This window comes from Chinchilla lanigera, unplaced genomic scaffold (assembly GCF_000276665.1).
Source record: "Chinchilla lanigera isolate Chin_1 unplaced genomic scaffold, ChiLan1.0 scaffold00111, whole genome shotgun sequence".
Lineage (NCBI taxonomy): Eukaryota > Metazoa > Chordata > Mammalia > Rodentia > Chinchillidae > Chinchilla > Chinchilla lanigera.
The window spans coordinates 399,833-422,768 of record NW_004955512.1 but is presented as its reverse complement, the minus strand read 5'-3'; positions in this window follow the sequence as shown (position 1 = coordinate 422,768).

The window sequence follows — 22,936 nt, the reverse complement described above, 5'->3', positions numbered from 1 at the left end:
TGCTTACTGCGGGTCATGTGCTCTCCCACTATCTTGGGGTGGTATGGCTCACTGGTTGGGTTGAAGTGAAAAACTATTAGAAGGCAGTGAGAAAAGAACTGGTGACTGTTGAGCTGCCTGTTTGATGGGAGAAATAAACTTTACTCTTGGCCCAGATATGAAGAGTTGGCCAGATATCCATGCTTCTTGTGGAGGATAAAGCAAAGAGGGAGTTTAGATAAATTATTGAGAGCCTAACAACCAAACCTTGCAAGATTACCCACATAATGGATCTAATTAAAAACAGGGAACTCAATACAGGTACGCATTTAAGCTGTGGTGAGTTAGGATCAATAGTGGCCCTAGTTATCTGCACCTGAAACAATACTAGAGTCTTCTTTTCTAAAGAGGAGTCTCAGGTCTTCCAGAGATTCTCAGGAATAGCTTCTCAGTGTTGTAAAAGTTCTGGTGAACATTTTCCATGTAGTGTTTTTATAGTTTGTTACTGTATCCTTTAAGAAAAGATCAGAATGTTTCTCAGGAACTGAAAAGAAGATTGATGACTTGATGAGCTGAAGGGCTGCCTTTCTTGCCTCCTTCTTACCTCCATATCAGCCTTTTGCTTTCCCAGGAAGATGTAGATGTGTCCTTTTGAAATCTCTTGCAATGAACGACAATGGCCTGCTTGTGAATGACAGTGATCTCTAAGAGTTGTAGAATTTTCTGCTTGTGCTTTACAGATGATTGCTCATTAGTCAGCAAACTCCTTTCCAGATTGCTTCATGGACATGCAGCACTAAATATATATATATAATGTATATATGTATATATATATATATAATGTATATATGTATATATTTATTTATACATATATATGGCTTCTTGCCTTTTCCTAGCATCAGTGCCTGAGTAAGAGCTATGAACTCTGTTCTTTGAGTAGAGGTTTCTGGCAGAAGTTGATCTCAGTGACCTATCACAAACTGACACCTGTATAACCTGTCTTTTGATATTCTTCTTAGACAAAGCTACTTTCATCAACTGATCACATCACATTAGGGTTTTGGAGGGGCAAGTCACTGATGCCCTGCCTGCTTTCATTGATCTTGGAGATCACTTGTTCACGTGAGTGATTAACTTCTGGGGCTATAAATGTCAGAGAAACAGGATTAATAGTAATGTGAGTTTATAACAACTTCTGGGTGCCTAAGAGCATGGCCTGATACTTGGCAAGCTGTTCCCTGATCCCTGTTCCATGTTAGCCTTTGGACTCAGGAATCACTCTGGTTTGAGTAGGAGTCAGGACTTCTAACTTTTGTCCTAAAGACTTTCTCTGTTAGCACAGCTATAGCTGCTACTGCCCACCCAGGCAGGGTGGCCAACCAGCAGCCTCTCCATCTGATTTTTTGAAAAATATGCCACTGGGTAGAGTTCTTGTCCTAGTCTTTGGGTTAAGACATCCAAAGCATTTTTTCTCTTTTCTTATTTGTAGATGAAGAAGAATTTTCTTAAATTACTTATTTTATTATACCATGCAGCAGGATCCAGCTATTGGCTAATTTGGTCAGAGAGACTGAGTGTAGTCCCATTTGGTGAAATCTATTTTGGCTTTTGTCAGAATTTGAGAAATTTCCCCAATTTTGCTAGCACTGTACATCTCTTCTTAGCAAGGGAGTAGGGCATTGTGGGACAATTAGAAACTCATTGTTAAACATTTGGCCTTCAAAGTAACACATAAGAGCAGAAGTGAAGAATCTCTGACAAAAAATTTCCTTGAACCCAACTATGGCTATGGATCTAGAGGAGGGTTATCCAGAGAAGGAAGTCAAAACAGAATGGAGTAACTGAATTGGCTCACTCATGACAACAGCATGACCCAGGCCTCCTAGTAGGAGAAGGTGATAACTCTGGAGAGGGATATTGTAGGTTTTCTTGGTCCTCTTCAGAGCAGAAAATGAGGGTTTTGGCTGGCCTAGGCCCTCTCCAGGAACAGGGACAGTCAACCTTCTAGTGCCATGTGTCAGGCACATGGCTGTCTTCTACTCAGAGCAGGGCCCAGGCACAGGGTTAGTGTAATTGTGTGCTCAGTGTTTAGACTTCTTGCACTTAAAACAGGAACCTCAGCTGTCCTTGAGTTTTCCCTTCCATGACCTGGGTAAATTTAAAGCATTGCCAATTGTGAAAGCTATAATTTTAACCTATTCTTTTTAGGGGGGTGGTTCCAGGAATGGAACTCATGACCTCAGGTTTGCCAAGCAAGCACTTGTGCCGATGAGCTATATCCCCATTCCCCAAGCTTTTTTTCTTTTGGGTCTCCTCCGGATCCCAGTTGCTAAATACATAAAAGGCCAGGTCCAACAATCAGGTCATAGGTTTCTCGGCTCCCATCTGAATTTTGTAATTAAACAGATTGGAGAGATCCATATACCCTCAAGAGATAGGTGGAGATCTGAGTGCAGAACCTTCATAGATATCTTTCTCCTTCAGGTGCTACTCTAAATACCACAGTTTCTGGGCTTTTCCTGAGATAAAAGGTCACAAAAGCCTGAAAATAAGGGATTTCATTCTACCTTGTATATTTTAAGCAGAAATGATTTAATTAAAAATAATATCATAGTTTAACCTTCCATCCTGTACCCATCCTTAACCATTTCCTAGTTCATACTCAACCCAGAACATATTGCAATAGTAAATAAACTGTTAATTTTTCAAACTGGCAGGATTAACCTTTTCCACTGTTGAAGCTACAAAGCCAGTGGAATCTGCAGATTATGGTTCATGAGTTTTCCCATCATTCATTTTGGGGCTTAGAGAAAGAGGTCTCAGATCCTTAAAATGCTGTTCCACGTAGAAAGAGACCTGACTTGAGTCCACAAAACATCCTTTGTGAGACTCAAATATTTATTAGAAAAATTTCTCTCTATGAAGCTAGGATGATGCTGGCATCTTTCATATAGACAACTAGGTCTGAGGTCCTCATGGTGGCATCCTGTGCAGAAGAAGAAAACCTGATTTGACCCCACAAAGTAGCCCTTGTGGGACTCAAGTGTTCACTAGACAGAAGTCTCTGTCTAAAACTAGGATAATGTCAGCATCTTGTATAGAAGAAAGTCCTACTGAAAGCTGTTTGTCTCCATATGGGAGCCCATTAATCCTTATGGAGAGGTATATGGAGCCCCTTGACAGCATTTCCTAGACTTTGAAATTCCCACAAGATCAGGGCAGAGACTTTCCTCACCAGGACTGCCTTAGCCATGTTGAGCCACTTGCTGGCTCTACTTAATTTCGATTCACTTGATGACTACTTAAGCAGGGTGGAGCCACTTGGGAAACAATATCCTTCTCATTTATTCCATAGTAAAACTCTGGTGCTTTGTTGAAGGCAATAGGAAAGCTATTGTTTGAGCTATTATTTGTTGAAGGCAAATGGAAAGCCCTTTTTTAAAGGAAAAAATAAAACTTTAAAAATCCTAAGAATGCATTTTGTTAGAAGAAGCAAAGAAGAAGAGCAAACATGGTGGAACCCATGTGGCTGATCCAAAATGGGCCGAGTCACGTGACGAGGCACAATGGCAGCCCACACTGAGATAACACCTCAAAAAAGAAAAGGTTGTCTAGGGGAGAAGCACAAATGGACTTTGAGCTCAAAAGGAGTAAATTGGGAAATAACTACTCAGGCAGGAGACCACGTTACCCAGAGCTATTTCCCCTCAAGAAGTGAGAGCGCTGAGCAAACTGTTATAGAGAACAGAAACATGAGGTCAAAAAGAAATACTAAACTCTAAACTGCACACATGGAACATAAATGATCTGTTCTGCAACTGAGTTAATAACCAGGTCTCTAGCTATTCTTTACTGACTTATTTCTACAATGACTGGCCAAAAATAGGAAAGAGAAGAAAAGGAGAGCTAAATTTCAACTGGGCTTGTAGGTCTTCTACAGCTGGAAGAAAAACTTAAGAGGCCATGCATTCCCCTTCCATGCTTCCATCCTTCCACATGGGAAAAGCAGAAAATAGCTCCTGGTGCCATGAGAAAAGACTCCTGAACTCCCCAGCCTAGAGGAAAGAGAGTGGAAGCAGAAGAAGAAAAAGACAAAGAAGAAGGAGGAGCAGGAGAAGGAAGAGATTCAAATAAATGTTAGAGAAAAAATATGTGCTCCAAGGGGCTTACCTGCTTTCCTGGCTGGCTAAGCTAAATATATTACCGGGTTTGGGAGTTTTGGAGTCTCCTTTTGGAAGTGGTTTCTAGGTTCTTTCTATCCTGAGCAAATAATTGATTGAGACAAGTACAAATGAGGAAAGGGTGGAATTTATTAAAGGCAGGGAAAGAGACAGGCTCTGCACAATAAAAATAAGAAATGAATACACCCCATAGTGCGAGAGCGGTCCACCATTTGAGAAAGAATACTGTGGCAAAACACAATGTGGACTTTCTTTTTGTATTGCCCACTGCTCAGGTTGGCATCAGGTCTAGGCCATCCTATTGAAAATCTGCTCCAATCCTCTTAAGTCCATGTGCAGGGCTTTGGGAAGTGTTTAGTGTTTGTGTTCTGGGATCTTGTCGTGCCTCCTTTCCCAGCCAGTTTTAGCTGTGCCATACATTCCTGTCTCACCATCTCTTCTGTGACAGTAGTTTATAAGAGACAAAGGTCCCTGACCAGTCTTGTTCATCCTCAAAATCTAATAATTTTTTTAAGATTCTATGTGGGTTTTGTTTTCATTTTTCCTCTTATCTATCCTTTCATTAATTCTCCTTTCTTATTCACAGCATGACCTTCTGCAGTGGTGGAAATTTTCTTTATGGCAATCAGTCCATTCATCACTGATCACAAGGCTATAATGCACTTGAAAATGTAGTTAGTGTGAATGAGAAGCTGGTTTTTAAATTTCACAGAATATTGATTGATTTAAATGAAAATAGCTACGCACAGCCAGTGGCTATGGATTAGATAGTATAGTCTATGCATTCTCCTGTGCCAGTGTCTGGCTCTCTCTTAAATCTTCCAGGTTCCTTTCCCATATTGATTTACTTCTATGAAAGGACTGAAATTCCATCCTTTTCTCATTCTCCTCTTTCCTACCCACCCATTGGGTCTTGGATATGAAGTCCCACTGGGCCTTTCTGAAGGGAGAGAGAATCTCTGAAATGGATGTACCAGTAGTATGGCCAGGCACATATTAGTTGGACAGGGACTATGGTTAATGAGACCAATTGTTCCCTGTATGGTGCTTTATTTTAAAATATTGTAGAAATATTCTGAAATTCATCTTGATTTATATTTGTTTTTCTGTGGGTTTTTTTTTTTTTGGTGCAAACAAGAAGAAAGTATTTTTAAAGCCCTTCCATTTGTGTAGATTTTATATGTGATTATTTAGTTCTCTGCTATTCCAAGTAAATGATTTTACATCCCTGAATCATACATTGCTTTCTCTGATCAGTGTGTAACAGAATATGACTCCCCCCACCAAGCCAGTATACTTGAGTTTCTTAGTTGCCAGGTAATAGTTCCTGTTGCAGTTCTGGTTGCTTCTGTGTCTTAAAAAATGGCTAGTTGCTATGATGCATAGCTAGTCACTATGATGCACATTGTATAAACCAGTCCTCAATTGATAAGCCTTTCTGCCTCTGTACTTCCTGCTTGCTTATCCCATATAACCCCTAGATCACTAGAGATCAGGGCCTGATATTCTTGAAATGATTTCAATCAGTTCCCATCGATGTAAATACTTCTGCCTCCAAATCCTGGGTGTTATTTCCGTGTTTCTGCTTGCCTTTGCAAATGGGGCTCTTTATGATTGTTCCAATCTACATTTAAAATATGCCATTTTCTTAGTGTTTCTTTATCAGAATTAGTGATTCACCTCTGTGCGTCTGCATAGTTCTCTTGCTTCAATGAGTGCAGCCTAAAATAGACTATACTGATGTGTGTATCTCTCTCTACTCAGCTAAATGGTGGATCCTTTAAGAATGGGATCTTTAAGTAAGAATCTTGGAATCCCTTTGGTGTCCTTCACATAGGGTATCAACATCTTTTTATGTAATTCACACATCTACTTGGGCTGTGGACACCTCTCCACTAGTCCCTCCAGCTTTCCTTCAGGCCCCACTCCTAACGGGACCTGTTTGATAAGGTAGATTCCATTTATATAAACGTGGGTTCCAGAGCATTTGTCCTCTGATTTATTTCCCTGGGCATATGTTTATTTGTCACATTTTATTCATTTCTAGTGTGTTTGTTGCATTACTCCTTTTTACTTCTCAGAAATAACAGTAAAGGCAAAACTATCTAGTGAACGCTTTCAGCAATCAGAAGCCATTATTGTGTAGCTTAACACTGTCTTTAAGATCTTTATATCTTTTCTTTTGCCTCCACCACCTCTATTTTTTACCACTAGTTTTAATTATGCCAATAAATCCTGTGATGGGACCTCCCTTATTGTAAGTTATCTGTAGCTATTATCTCTGGCATATACTAGATGAATTTAAATTCACAGAAGCTCAACATCCATTTACAAGTTACTAAGTACTAAACCAAAATGTGTTTCAACACTTACATATATGAACTGCTGCAGTAAATAAGAGGGTTTATGGTGAAAGGTATTTATCCTGTTTGATTATTTTAATTAAACTATTTCAGATGTTGAACTTGAAACATTTATTTACCCAATCCTAACTGCATTTCCTTAGTAGTTTTACATGACTTTGGATCTCTTTGGCTGAGGAAGTGATGATAAATGGAAGATTTTTCTAACTGTAAATTTGATTTTTAGACACGTTCAGATCTTTTTCATTGTGTGTTATTATACTGTGAACAATGAAACCCTGCCATTGCTTCTTCAGAGCTTGGACAGGTTTGTGATCTGCAAGTGTATTCTTTGAACTATTCTGCCTATCAGTGTGGTAACAGCCCATTGCAGGGATGCTAGAGCTGGGTCTGGACCTCCCCTGGAAGCTGAGGTCTGTTCTAGCCACTTAGCTGGTGAAGAGTTGTTGGAAGTATCCAAGGTAAGGTCAATCACACTCATTGTGGGGATGAACTGCAGGGTCAGTCAGGACAACAGATATTTGTCAACTGGTAGGAGTACTTTAACATCCTTGTACACTTGATAAATATTAGACTTGTAAATGTATTTATTAAAGGGACAGAAGAAAAGAAAATGAGGTGTAATGGGAAATTATAGTGAATTTTTAAAAGAAATGTTATTACAGTAAAAGACATATTGACACCAATCCCTCTCAGTATATTATCCCTCATGTCAAACACATCGATCCCATTGTTCTTGCCATTTTCTGAAGTGGCTCTAGAAGATCTCTTTCATGAGTGCTTTATTTGTGCTGTTGTGGCTGCCTCAGTATCCTAACTCAATTCATAATATTTACCTTTCATAGTCATTTTGACCTTGTGGGAGAGCAGAAGTCACACTGTGCCAGATCTGATGAATAAGGTGGATGAGGTACTACCAAAAAGTTTTCATGTTTGCCTGTCCATTGGATGGCACTTAGTAACACCTTTCACTGCATTTTTTATCAAACCTTGTAAAAGCGCTCACAAAGATAACTTCAAAACTGCATCAGAAAGGGGAAAGAATGCTGAGATAAAAGTGTGTTTGAATTGGGCTGGTATTTTAAAAGGAGTAATGGCAATGTCTTTTACTTTAGGAAATTTTGAAAAATTTAAATATCCACTGGAAATTTTGATCATCTTTTGTAATATTTCAAGGATTTAGAATGTTTTTCAGACTAGTAGTGATTTGCCTCTAAGCTTTTCTTTGGTTTGCACAGTTGTTATGTCATCAAAAAAATTACAAGCAAGCAAAATTCACTCTCTTGTTCTGGTAAACAGTTTATATGCTGTTTAAAGAGGAGTTATTTGACTAGAAAGCCTCACCTCTCAGAACTCTGATCAGGAGTTAAGAACCTTTTCCTCACTGACCCTTCTCCCAGAGTCCAAATCATAATTAGGAATAAGGTCAGCATGACAGAAAAGGGGAATAAAGGGAAGAACATTCTTGGGAGAGGGAGCAGAAAGTGGAAAGGGGTAGAGGAGAGAAAGATCATGTTCTGGTTAATTCAGACAAGCCTTAACTAGGTTGGCATTGAGATAGCATGGGGAGATCACCGATCACCGGCAGGGTTGATAAGTGTGGGGGAAAAGGTGCATGGGTACTGAGTATAAAAACATTGATGAGAGAAAAATGTTCATTTATTCCAAGACAGTAATGAAGAATGAATTTGTAGACAAGAGAAGGAAGTTTGTTTTACTAAAGAGGATGATATCAAATTATTGTGGGTCTTGCAGGTCAAAGGTGATAAAACTTTTTAGTGGGTGGATATGGGTGATGCTTCCTTTTGCTTGCAAAATTAGAGCTTTTAATAATTTTTATTACAGGAGACTTCCTACAGAGGCTTTTATATCCACTATGAGGCCTTTGGGGAAGTACTGGAGTGAAGCTTTATGGCTAAGTCAAATTCCATTTGTTGTATGTGTATGGGTTTTTTTTAAAGCTGTCTTTAGGCACATGAAGCCAATATATTGGAAATAATCATACAGTCCCTGAAATATCTTATGTGATCACTTCCATCTAAGTTACAACCCTAATCACTAATGACATGAAAATTCTCTCTCAGCATAAATTTATTCTTTCAGAAAGGCTAGTTAGAAGCAGCCAGGCTATTGCCAAATGATCTCAACTGTATCTCTGTGGCTGCGGATGTACACTACAGAGGCCTGTCTCCTCATTAGAATTGCAAGGAATTCATCCTCTTCTCTGGAGCTCCAGCATTAGCACTCTGAAGATGTGAGTCCTAGAGAAAGAGGAAACATCCCCTGAGGAGTTAAAGTGTGAATCAGTGAGCATCCAAGTGTAAACTGACAGCTTTCTTTTCTAAATATTAGTAGGTTTGAAATGCTGTAAAAAAAAAAAATCTGGTAAATTAGATTAATCACACACTTTTAACTTGTAAACTTTCTAACTGTAACAGTTATTTGCCTCAATAGAATGAAATAATGTAAGAGTTAAATGAAATGGTCTTTTCCTTACAGCAGCTAATTAAATTTAGATGATTTTTTTGTAAAAATTATATTGCTTTCAGCATGGGTCAAATAGTGCTCCACAGCCCAGATGTATGAGATATTCCATATTTTACTTAACATACCCCTATATATCATTTTTATTGCTCTAAACAACTTTATAAGAATTAATTCAATCTTTATTTAATCTTCCTCTCATATCAATTTAATAGGTGGAAAACTGAGGCAAAAGAGGAAATCATTTCATTTTCTAAAGAAATCAACAAATTTTGGTTGTTTACTATCTACTAGGTAATTAACGAATGGACAGTGTATACAACAGGTGTACGCTGAACTAAAGGAAATACTTTTGACCTAGGGAAAATTGGGGAGTATGACATAATATTTCATCGTGCTATTTAGAATAGTACATAGTCTAAGATTTATAATGTTTTTATTTATGGAATTTTCCCTTTAGTATTTTTGTACTGTGATTGATGCCTGGTAACACACCACAGGAAGGAAAATCACAGATAAGGAGTTTCTACTGTACTCAGTTTTTACCAAGCATAGGTGCATGATTTTGTGCATAATGGATTTCCCTGGGGTTTGCATTTCCCATCTGGCTTTCAATGGTTGCACACACTTCAGGCTGGATCAACTTAACCTTGTTCATCAAGCCCTTTTCTGCTAATACCTCTGTCTCTGATCACTTTCTTGGTCAAATCTAATAAGATTGAGATGCATGATGTCTTTTTCATGCCAGACTGTCTAAAGCTTTACCTGCCTAATGAACTATTCAGGTCTTTCTTCTCTAGGACAGTGATGTCTCCAAACTGAGAATTCATTCATTCATTCAACAAGTATTTTTAGATTCCTCAAGTATATGTGTATTATTCCAGACAGGAGAAAAATAGCCATGATAAGCTTAGAAAAGTTTTCATTCTACTAGAGGAACATAGAAAATAAATAACTGCCAAGATAGTGGAGAAGACCTGTTGGGAAGTGATGTATATACTTGATTGGATTAAGAAATAGCCAGTGAATAGTAAAGCAAATGTTTGGGTGTGTCTGCATGGGTCATGGAGTGCGACCTTAGGGACTGTTTGTGGTCACTGGCCCCTTTCTCTTTGGATGCTGCTTTATTTCCCAGTCACCATGAACTGAGAAGCTTTACTCTAGTATGCCCCTCCACTATGTTGTTTCTGAGTTGAAGCCAGCCAAGGATAGAATGATTCCTCTGAAACCATGAGACACATTAAACTTCTCCTCCTTTAAAATATAAGTATTGGGAGCTGTGTCATAGAGACTGAAAAGTTAACTAATACAGAAAATTGGTACCAGAAAAGTGGGGTCATTATTGTGAATATAACTTTTTATGTGGCTTAAGAGCCTTTGGAACTGGTTTTTGGGACAACTTTGGAAAGATTTGAGAGAAAGACTATAGAATCCCTAGTAGAGCCTAATGAGTGTTTGTGGTTGGAGCTCAAAAGCTCAGAATACTGATACAAATGTGGACAGTAAAGGCCAGATTCATGAAGTTTCAGATGGGAACAAGAGCTTCATTGGTAATTTGACTAGAGAAATGTGTGTAACACTTGCGCAGTTGTCTACATTTTGCCCATGTCCTGAGACTTAGTGGGAGACTAAGATTAAGGAGAGTGGACTAAATGACCTGGTGGAGGAAATTTCAAGGCAGCTCAAAGTTTAGGCCATGGCACAGGTAATGACGGCTGCTTTGACTGCTTTAAACCAGATTAATGATGAGAACTGAGGGCAAAAAGCAGAGCAGAAAAACTTGAAAAACTTAAATTTTGGCCAAGAAAGAACCATGTGTAAAGTTGGGACCAAAACTGGTGCAGTTGCTGAACAGATTAATGCTATTAAAAAGAAACCAAATACTTTGTATAAGGATAAGAAAAAAGATGCTTGAGGATGTTTCAAGAATTACATAGACCTTACCTATCAGGAGTGTAAGTAAAAGCCTTTAATTTGAGAACAGAGTCTCTGGAACTCTGCTTGAGAAGAGCCTAACATTAGGATCTCAAAATGCATCCATTATCCAACAAATGATACAAGTTTACCCTTTTCATGGAAGGCAGTACTCCATTATGTACAAATTCCATATTTTCTTTATCCATTCACTTGCTGATGGACATATAGGCCCTACCCAAGGTTTAGATACTATGAATTGTGCTGCTATGAACATGGAAATATATGTATCATTGTAATATGATGTGTTCAGTTCTCTTGGGAAGATACCTAGAAGGAAAATAATTGGGTCAAAGAGAATTTCTTGTTTTACATTTTTTGAGAAATCTCTCAACTGTTTCAATAATGTTTGTACTAGTTCACACTTCTATCAATGATGTAGAAGGTTTTCTTTCTACACAGTTTCACTGGCATTTGTTATTTGATTTCTTGATGATGACCATTTGTTAGAATAAGATGGAATGCTAGTGTTGTTTTCAATTTATATTTCCCTAATGATCAGAGAAATTGAATATTTTTTCATTAATTTATTGGCCACTTTGTACCTTTTTTTCTGAGAAATGTCTAGCTATTTTTGATTGCCCATTTCTCATTATATCTCTTATTTGGGGGAGATCTAATTTTTTTAGTTCTTTATACATCCAACCCAAGATTATCAGAAGGTATTGGCTTCTGAGTATAAACTCAAGTTATACAATTAGAAAGGATTATAAAATTAACATTTTCTAAATGACAAATAGTATATTATATATTCTTTTACTATAAAATGCACAGGTGTGATCCAGGCTATTTTAGAACATTTCCTGAGTGGCCAAATAAGTATGGGAGATGATCACTGTCCATGTGCTCCGTTTACCTTTCCTTGTGACAGTCATCTGAGTTTTAATAGTTCACGGCTATATGGCAGGTCCACGATGTCTTTGACCAGTGTTCCTTATATTTTGATTGTCTTCCGTCTCAACCTATAGTTCTGCCTTTTGATCTAAAGTGACTTCTCTGGCTGCAGAGAGTAATATCTAAGTCACATTCCTAATGTGCATATTGTATTATTCATAACACAAATCATCTAGCCACACATAATATCAAGGGACTCTGGAAAATGTAGTCTCCAGCTAGACAGCTGTTTTCTCCATTACCTGTTATTAAGGGGAGAAGGAAGACTGGAGATTGAAGAATTGGTCCCCTCTGATGTGATTATGATAAATGTAGATTGTTGGATTAAATGAGGCAACCATTAGAGTCAATGTATGGTTATGATACAGGTAGTTGTTAAACACAGAGTGAAAAAAGGTTAAAAAAAAGATATTAATAAATACTCACAAATAAGTAAATAATCCCTTCTAGGGGCTAGGGATTTAGCTCAGTGGCACAGCACCTGCCTGGCAAGCACAAGGTCATGAGTTCAATTCCTGGTATCAGAAGAAAAACAAAAAACAAACAAACAAAAAAACCCGAAAGAAATAATCCCTTCTAATAAGGCAGAGTCCTGGAGAGGACAATAGTATTGTGCTGATAAAGGAAGGATTCATTAGTGAGACCCACATTGTAAATTTTCTAGGGTTTTTTTTTTTTTCTGATCTGGAACTATAGTTATAATAACCTCCTCTTACAAGAGTAGGATAAGCTTGAATACTTAAAGCATTTATCAGTGCTTGCCATGTAGTAAATTCTCCATAGAGATCAGCTGTTATTACTGTCTTTGTTATTGGAAAAACTGCATGAATGTGTGAGATCTGGACTGTGTTTAAAGCTGACTCTTGGTAACTGTTTTTAGATGTATGATTTTAGAATGAATAATTATTCGATACAATTTTTATAGAGGAATGGGCAAGAAAATACTTAGTTATATAGCAAATATTTTAAGCACCTTTTATGTGTCTGAGATGGAAAAGTTAGTAAGACCTAGCATGAACCCTTCCCAAGGCAAGAGAAATGCCATTAATCAAAAATACATGTAACAGTTCAGGAATTGTTATAAATATAGTAAAATATTCTTCTATGTGTATCTAATATATACATATATATATATTTGATATACTCAACTGAGAATAAAGCCATTCTGAAGAAGTAATAGTTGAATTCACATGTGATTAAGATATATAAAAAAACACAGAAAAGAGCTTCCCAGGAAGAAGTATCAGCAAGTTATTGTGGTGGCCAATGCATGGAGCATTTAGTAGACTAAAAGAAAACCAATGTAGCTGAAGCAGAAAGAACAACAGACCAAGCAATATGACTTGCCAAAAGAGAACAGATAAAGGGGTGACCATAGAAGGATATGTGCTCTTTGAAGAGATTTTCTCTTTTCTTTATAAGAACAGAGACTCTATTCATTTCCTACTGCCTGTTTATAAAAAATTAGGTAACCAGAATTATCTTCTAAAACTGCAAATCTGAACACATCATTCTTCCTGTTTGAGCAAACTCGATGGCTCCTGTGGTAGGCTTCTAGTAACATTGAGGCAAAGACAAAAAGGACGTTCTAAATATCACTATGGATCTTGGAATGTGTAGATTACTTTGGCCTATTGGGGTGAGCCGCATGTGCTCACACTGGTCCTTGTGAAAGGGAGGTGGGGAGTTCAAGGCCAGACAGAAGGTGATGTGATGACAGAAGCAGTTCTCCCTGGAGACATACCCAGTTGTACTGGTGGCTAATTTTTTGGGTTAGTTTCTTTCCACTTCAGTATTTTCTATAAGTTATAGAACAAACATTCACTATTTTTATGATTACAAACTAGGAAATCAGCTTTAGTTTTTAAATATGAATTTAAAAAGTTACCAAGTGAGTGAGTAACGACACACTGGAAAATTTGTTGTATGATATTCATGATGAGTTTGTGATCTGGTCCCTTCAAAAGTGTATCTTAGTCAAAACTCTGTACAAATTAGTCTTTTTATTTTCTGTGGAATTTGTTATAAGGCATGGCCTCTTAGTTTGTTCAGCTCAAAACAGGAGTAGTGAAAATAAGAACAACAAGGAATACATACACAAGTATTTAAACACAGGAAATTATAGAACAGAAAACTTATCATGAGAGAGTTGCAAAGGAAATTTCCTCTTGTTGCTACACTGGAGCCACTTAGGAAGTAAGGGTATATATGGTCTCTGGACAAGACTCCCTGGGTTCAAGTTCCAGGACCCTCACTTGCTACCTGCACCCTCTGGAGAAAAACTAAAACTAAAACACAGCATCAATGCTGCATTTCACATGTGAAGTGGAGATGAGAGGAATTACTACAGCATTGAGTACTTGTGAGTCTACATTAATTGCCCCCAGGCAGACCTCTTGCAACAATGCTTGGCACATATGAAGCATGCAAAAAATGTCACCCACGTTTGAAATTCAGCTGCACCTGTCCCTGTTTAATTCCACATAGGTTTTTCTATAAGAAAAACCACTTAAAGATTTACCATAATTATAACACTTTGATACCTTCTTTCTCCAACTGAGCTGTCCAAGTGAAAAAATAAGAGTGATTTAACTAAGTAAAATAGATATTAAAAATTCTCAAATATGTTAGGTTTTTTCACACTTGTGTCTTGAACCTCAGCCCAACTCCATACACTTCCTTTGTAATTTAGAAGCTTTACTGTTTGTCTGTCTACTAAGTCCGCAAGACTCATTTCTCCAACAATTGCATTCAGATGTCTCATCCTCTGCCTGCTCTACCCTGTTAAATACACACATTCATTGCTCGTCCTTCTTCCTGGCAAGTTTTCTAAGGTGTACACCACATTAGAAGAGCTGAATAGCCTCTTCCCTTGGGCAAAATAGAAGTCAACTGTCACCATTTATCTCCTCAAATTACAAGAAAATGTGCGAAACAACAGGGTGTCTATATGGGGTTGGGCAGGGCCCTAAAGGGCAGCTCTGTGGGAAAGTGTAGATCACTGCAGTGGGCTTGTGAATTAGGTGTCATCCTGGAAGATTTGAACTTGACAAAACTTATTTCAATGAGACTTCATGATCAGAATTTTAGAAATTTTCCCTACCCTATCTAGCTGCATCTTCAAAAAACATTAGAAATTTCTACCAGAATTACAGTGGTGGGAGGAAATTTCTTACTTTTGTGCTGGAATCAAAACATGGGTTTTTCAATAATTGTTTGATCAGTCTTACATGTCTATATCTGGTTATCTGGGCAAATACTTTGAAGATAACAATATGTAATACAACAACCATTGTTAATTTCCTATCATCTTCTTTTGAAATTCTGTATTGTTTATGTATCGTTTTGTTTTTGTCTTTGTTTTGTTATTTTGTTTTATTCTTTTCTCTTTAAAATAAAAAAATGCAAAACAAAGGCTTTTGAAAGTTCCCTGAAATCTCAGTAGATTTTGAAATTTTACATTTGTTGATTGTTGCTTTTGTAAATTCCATCACATCATGTTTTGATATAAGGTGAGCTTTATAGTACATTACCTTCAAAAGTAACAAACCCTCCCTCATAAGCATTTTTACTACCATATGAGTTTAATATCTCAGTAAAAACTCATAAAGGATTTTTATACCAGTGAAAATGTTATAACATAATCTATTTGAAACCACATACAGAAAGATTAGCCAAGATGAATGTATGCATGGTATTTTTAGAAAGTAGAAATAAGTAGAAATCTCTTAACACTTCTTTTTTGTGTATGCCTTAGTGAAAGAAGAAATTACGTAAGAAAACTCACAAATGTTAAATCTAGATTATTAGAAAGAAGCCATAAGTGTTCATCCTAAAATATACTTTTCTCACACATTCTTGTTACTACATTTAAGGAAATATAAGAACACAAGGGCAGGATAATTCATTTAAAAATACATGTAAGCATAGAATATAAGGAAGCTGGTTGAAATGTATATAACCTCATGAAAGCCTTGCACAGTTAGCTAAATGAAAGAAGGTTTTAGAAATTATAGTTTTTTCAGCTGCATAACAAATGGATATTATGTCTTCCAGAGACTTATGTAGAAACAAAAAGTAAATGAAGGAAGCCTGAAAAGGATGTGTATGCATCCTTATCTTTTAAAGGATGAATGTTTTACTTGAAAGAAAAGTCAATTTAATTCTGGTAACTGGGCAGATACGGGAAGTCTCATGAGCAGTTTGTAGTCCCTTATGAAAGCACCACATTCTGGAACTCAGTCATGTTGCTTGACTAACCACAGGTTTTGGTAATATTGTTCAAATACGATAAAATCTATTTCAAGATGCACTATAGGGCAAAAATATGAAGCAAATATATAGCTGCCATCATTAGAACTCTGATTCCATGCATTGTGCCATTTGTAGCACTTTATTATTTACTCTACCACACCACTGGAGCAGAGTTCCCAAATTCTGGGGGTCTTAGGATATTTTATATCCTAAATTTTTTAAGATCTTTTCTTTATATCGGGTATATCTAATAATGTTTACTGTATTAGAAATAAAGCATACAACATGGTTAAATATAAGCAACCACACACCCCACTAACTGACGGTTGAAACTTGTCACACGTCAGCTCGCCTTTAGAAGACTTCACTTTACTGTCATGAGTGAATAGGAACGAAAAGGGAAATAAGTTCCTAGGATTACAAGAAGAAACGTTTGGACCCCAGATCCCTAGGTCTCAGGGACCACGGTGGTTCTCAGAAAACACAATTGGCAGTTGGCGGATTATCAGACATTTTGGTGAGAGGAACTGTAAGTGGCTGAAGGGAAAAATACAACATAGACTCCCTCAGGGTGTAAGTTCCATCTGACTGAAAGTTAGTCTTTCTATTAGAGATCCCTGCATAATATCTTCAGTCATAGGATTTTTATTCAAGGAATAAAATGTCATTAGGAGGGTGAGGAGAGGGAGAGAAGGATTGGGCCACCATTCGGCAAATATTTATTAGTTACCAGCACTACATAGGAGGCACTGTAGAGATGAGAAAGATCTTTAAGGTGTAAGGCTGTTGCTGGTTTGTTCACAGTCAAAGGAGAGAGATCAAAGATGCAGTTGCCAACAGAGCCAGGAACAAAATTCTCAAGCTATACAGTAGAGGAAAAGGTTATTTCTGCCAAGCCATTGCAGGAAGTATCCCTAGAAGAGGTGGCATGTATACCAAGATGTGCAGAAGGAGTGTGCATTACTAGCAAGCATGTGCAAGGAAGTGAGCTTAAAGAAGAGCACTGGAGGCAGAGGTGACTCCCAGTGGCAAGTTGCAAGGACCTAACTTTCTCCTTGGAGAGGTCCGCAGAGTGACCACAAAGTTCGGTCTTGGAGAGTAACTGGATTAACGGGTGTGGGGTAGGGAGGTGGGGTAGACTGTGTGGGTGGGAGAAGTTAGATCTGACTGGAGGGTTTTGTGTATGCTCACTGAAGGAACTGGGCATTGCCCTGTATACAGTGGAAAACTGCTGGTTTTTCAGCAAAGGTAAACTATGTCAGAATTATGTTTCAGAAAGTCAGCTCACTGCCTTTTATAAAACAGTAAAAGAAATGAGGATGAAACTAAAGTTTAGGAGAATACTTTCGTGTATCTTGTAAGATAGTCTAAGTGAGAAGGAAGTTGTGTTTCATAGGCTTTGAAATCAGTCTGCTTCGATTCACATGATGACTTCTTCCATGGTTTGGAATCTTAACTACCTAAGTTTTATGCCTTAACTTCTTCACATTCAAGGTTAAAGAGTACTGTGAGAATCTTAGAACCATCTGATGCACTATAATAAAACTTAGAAGCTAGAATAAATACAGCAATATTAATGCACCTCAGCTTTGTAGTCTATATTAGTTATCATGACAAGTACATAAAGTTATAGGGAAGAGGGAAAATTTACAGCAGGCACTAGAGATCTTTACAGGCAATATGATTCAGGATATTTTGCAGAAATGTTTGATGGTGGTGGGAGACAGTGACACTAATTTAAAAGTTTGAATTCAAAAAATTCAGGGAAATGTCAGGTAACAGATGATAAAAGGAGGGAACAGAGTATTAGGTAAAGGGTGACAACCCAGTAAAGAATGCAACCGGCCTGAACTTAGGGTTCCGGGCAGGACCTTGTGGAGTAACTCCAAAGGAGAATCCAAGTCAAGTTGTTTGAGCTGGATCTTTACGGATAGGCTTAGGGCGTTAGTGGCATGGCCTTAGATGGGGTGAGGCAAAGGGGGGCATGAGATTTCAGAGTGAAATGGCTATGTATGTGGTCATAGCAGTGCCTAATGTTCCACCACGGGTGTGTGTAGCCTTGTAGGTGTGGCAGGTGTCATAGTTGAGCCAGGCATTGCTCCCTATGCTCAGCGGATGGGAATAACCATTCCAGGAATTTGGGCAGCTGGCGGGGACGGACAGGGGTCAGACCTGTCACAAAGAGCACAAATAAAATACAGAGAAACTAAGATCTGATTTTACACAAATATTTTTATAAAAATGGTGGAAAGCACTTATCAGTTATCTTACGCGAAGTGAAAGTGGCTATATGGAGTTGATGATAAAAAGTAAGAAGTTTCCAGGAACAAGATGAGACATTTGCGGTGGCTTTCATAGACCAAGCGAAGAGAAGAACAGGATACTAAGCCTCTAACAAAAACATGTGATTCTCATTAAAATTAAGTGCTCTCTTTGAGAGCTGAGGGTGACATGTACCTTTTAGGAATGAAATGTACAAATTAAGAGAGAAACTGGGAATTAAACTTGGATTAATTTCTAGGATTATTTTCTATAACAAAAATTAGAAAATTACTAGTGTATCAAAGTGTTAAGCCATGCAAAAGGCCATGTTTAGGTGAATTGCTCTTATGTTAGGTCAAATTTGAAATAATAAAGGGCTTAGGCACAGAGTTTTCATTTACTTATGGTCAAAGGACACTACCGTAATCAAAAACGCAGATTATTTAAGTTGTACGGAAACCTTCTCTGGTATACCAGCTGTTCTGAAAGGATGAGTGTGTTAGTCAGTTTCCTTGTTGCTAGGACAAAATACCCACAACCTAAAGGGGTGGTTTACTTTGGCTCATAGTTTCAGACACAGCCAATTGGCTAAAAGGTAGAAGTATGACAGTGGAAGAGCCAGACAGAGACAGCTGCTTGTTCCTGGGCAACCAGGAAGGGAAAGAAGAGAGGCAGAAGGGAGAAAGATATATTCTTCCAGGTCTATGTCAATCTAGATGCTTCACATTTGGACATTGATCATTTCATGATAGTCATATGTGACATGACAACGTGAAGCATTCTGTGTTGATGGTTCAGTGGAATAGCTTCTGTACCCTGTTGCTAGAATATACTGTTTAGCTCCAGAGAATTGTTCAAGCTCTCCGAATGGATAAGGATCTAAATAATAGTATTTCCAAATTAGAAGCTGGATTTAAGGCTTTCAGTTGATCACTGAGTACCTCTAGGAAAGCAATTTCTTCCAGTCCATTTGTTCCCTTACTGACATGATTTTGATCAGTTCTTAGAATGTAAATTTGGATTTTAATCTCTGTGGGGAGGAAAAAAAGATGCCAAACAAGGTGCTGGTGCACTACCACAGAATACACTCTCTTTGGGGTAGGTGTAACATCCTATGCCTGCTCCTCTGTGTCCCCAACTTACGCACACAAACTCTTTGCTTCTGTGCATCTCTTGGGTTTATGAAATGGGTGAGATCTTTCTGAGATCTAAATATAAAGTAATGCAATTTTAACATATTGTGTCATTAAGAAGTTTAGGAGCTTTTAGACACAATCTGGAGGGAGTGGGAAATTAGATGTGGTGTTGCATTAGACATGTTTTTAGTATTTTCTTCTTTTTTGTAAAAGCTGTAATTTTCAGAGTTTAGAACCAATTTAATGTCCCTGGAGTTACAGCTTTTTTGTATCCATTGTCCATTAGGTGAATTACTAAGCCAAGAATGGAATCCATTTATAATGTATAAAATACTGTGAAATGTCTTAAAAACAGTCTTTGTAGGGGGAAAAAGCATTGGGAGTCCATTAAATTTGAAGACAGTGAGCTCTGAGGTTCTTCTTATAATCGTGTAATGGTTTTTTGTGCTTTGATAATATGATGCATTAGATATTGAAAGGCTTATTTAAAAGTTTGAATCCAATGAAAAATTATATAGAACTAATGCAAATTGCATTATTTTTGACATTTCAGACAGATTTTAAAACTTGGTATATTTTCCAAAAAAATAATATTTATTTTATTTTCATAAAATTAATAATCACCAAAATGCTACTAATATCTTCTCAATGAGGTTGTGACTATTGAAGATATATAATAGGCTTAGAAGATTTTGATTCTAAATTCTCATTTTGAAGAAATGCTAGCTTTGTCTGAAACCAAAATAAATTGGCCTAAAGAGAATCTTTATGAGATGGACATGGTATATATGTACATTCATGTGAGTCTATTTGTATGGTACATTTAGATGCACAAACCTACCTCCAATAACCAGATTTTAATCAATGATGTATTAAGGATTTATGTGTGTTTGTGTGGGAGCTTATGAACTGTATTGGGTGCTATGAGGGTCCGAAATATAATTACAGTTTTGCTAAACTATCATATAACACGGAAATTTCAAGAAAAAAAGCCCCTCTCAATTTTTACTTTATTTAGTAAATAAACAAATATGTAAAATGCAAAAACATTGTTCCCAGAGTATGTCCTTGGACCACACAACTTATGATGCATATTAGGAGCTTCTTTTACCTGTGACGATGGCAAGCTGTATAATGCGGAAGTGTATGAAATACTCATTTATGTTGATTAAAACCAGATGCTGGCAGCAATTTCCTAAGGTAACCTAACAGTAATTATTGGTGCCCTGAAAGATGATTCTATAACATTAAGTTATGGTTTAACTATGATTTTTTAAAAATCAAATTGTGCTTTCTATAGTCATTAAAACAGAGAAATGTGACATATTTAAAGATAATTCTAATAAAGATTATAGCAAAAAATTTTTGTAACTTATTAAGAGGATTTTGCAACAAAAAGCTCCTTATAATTTCCTATAGGTGGCAGCTATCTTATCAATCATATTTACTAATATATTGTTTAGGGTTTTTTCCCTTTTTCCAGCAACTAATTATAGGCAATTCAGCTAGTAGCAGTGTAAATAAATGAAACGGATTTTCTTTTTTTTTTCTCCCTCACATAAGAAAGTCTGCAGGCTGGAACCCCAAGGCTGATGTAATGGCATTGTGATGTGATCATGAACTCTGCTCCTTCTATCCTTCTCAGGAACATGTTTAACCTTTTAACCAGCTGACAGCAGCAGCATCCTACCCAGGACAAGAAAAGGAGAAAGGACAGCATAGTACAGACTCATCTACCTCTTTCATTAAGAGAGCAAAAGTTCTCCACAAGTCCCACCTTATGTTGTGCCGAATCTGTCAGAAAAATGTCATCTGACTATATAATTGGCAGTGGTGGAAAGATACATTTTCCTTTCCAAACCTTGTAAGAAGCATAGGAGAGAGAAGGTGGAGAAACACTGGTAAAATGTTGGGTTACCAATCAACATCTAAACCAGTGTCTTGCCAAATGTCAAATTTGTTTACTTTTTCCACCGCTTGCTCATGCTATTATATTAGGAGAAACCATACAAACTCTAAGATTTGCACATTGTCGATTTTTTAAAGTGGCTATTTCATGCATCTTAATTTAACACCTGTATTGCAAGATTTTGATAAAGGTATTTTGTTTCTAAGTACTTAAAAATATAATGTGTTAGGGTCAAATGTAAATTGGGTTTTAATTTTCTATTATATTTGAAAAATCCACATTTGAGTCCTCTGGTGAGCAGAGAATAAATAAATAGTTGTTATTGAATTTAATGAAGTTGTGAAATGCCACATAAATTAGTTAATGTAGTATTTTGTAATTGCTTGCTGTATGTGAAATTAAAGGAAATAAGCTGTTTAAGAGCAAAGTGAAAGATAGATAATAGGAAGTAGGGAGATAAGTATTTCTCAAAAGGGAAAGGGATCAGGAGTTAGAGGCAGTGGGGAAGAGAAAGAATAAGAGATGAAAAAAGGTATTAAGATGTGTTATGTTACATAGACAATCTCCACACTAGGAGTGCAAACATTCTGCACTACACACATGTGCTAATAAACTGAAATAAAAACATTCTCCATCAGTGTAAAAATCATGTTGTTGACTAGATGTTAGAGAAGATTCAAAGATCAGTTAGAATTACCATGAATAAGTTCTCAGGGACCCTAAACATGGTACTGGTACCCAATGATGACAAATCCCTAGCACTGGATTGTTGATCCATATTACATGCGGATTTCATTAATGGCTTTTATTTGTATTTTATTTCATAATATTGAAAGGTATACATCACCATCCAGCGATCATATTATGCCTTTGAGTTTGATTTGCCTATTTAAGAATATTATAATTATTATGAAAATGTGAAGATTTTAAGTGACTTTCCAACAATTACATGAATATTTACTTCTCAATCAAAGCCCAGGTTGCTGAGGTTCTTCAAATTTTCAGGAGTCTCTGAATATATGTTGAAAGTACAAAAGCAGCAAGATGCAAAGGGAGATGCTCATGAATCTTAGATATTATTTACTACCAAATTTTTCTTGTAACCCAGAGTCCAAGCAATTGCCATAGACCTCGGAGGCAAGCCTAATACTATTACCCCAGGTCCCAAAAGTTGATCTTCTTTCACATGAAGAAAATCTATGTTAGCCTGGGCTTGCATTTACAGAATACATGGCAGATATTTCCTACCTAATGAGACTTAGTTGAGTTACTAAGTATCTCTATTTCTTGCCTTACTAATTCTCTAACCACCCAGGGTCATATCAATCTGTCAATTCCAATAAATTATTGTTTATTTACAATCACAACTTAGGTAGCACAGGCATCTCCTACTAAGATCCTTTCATAGATGAGAGTTCTTATCTTTCTGTTAGTAAAAGTATGTGTATTATAGGTCAGGTTACTAGTAGTTTTTTTTTTTTTCCTCCGGTACCAGGAACC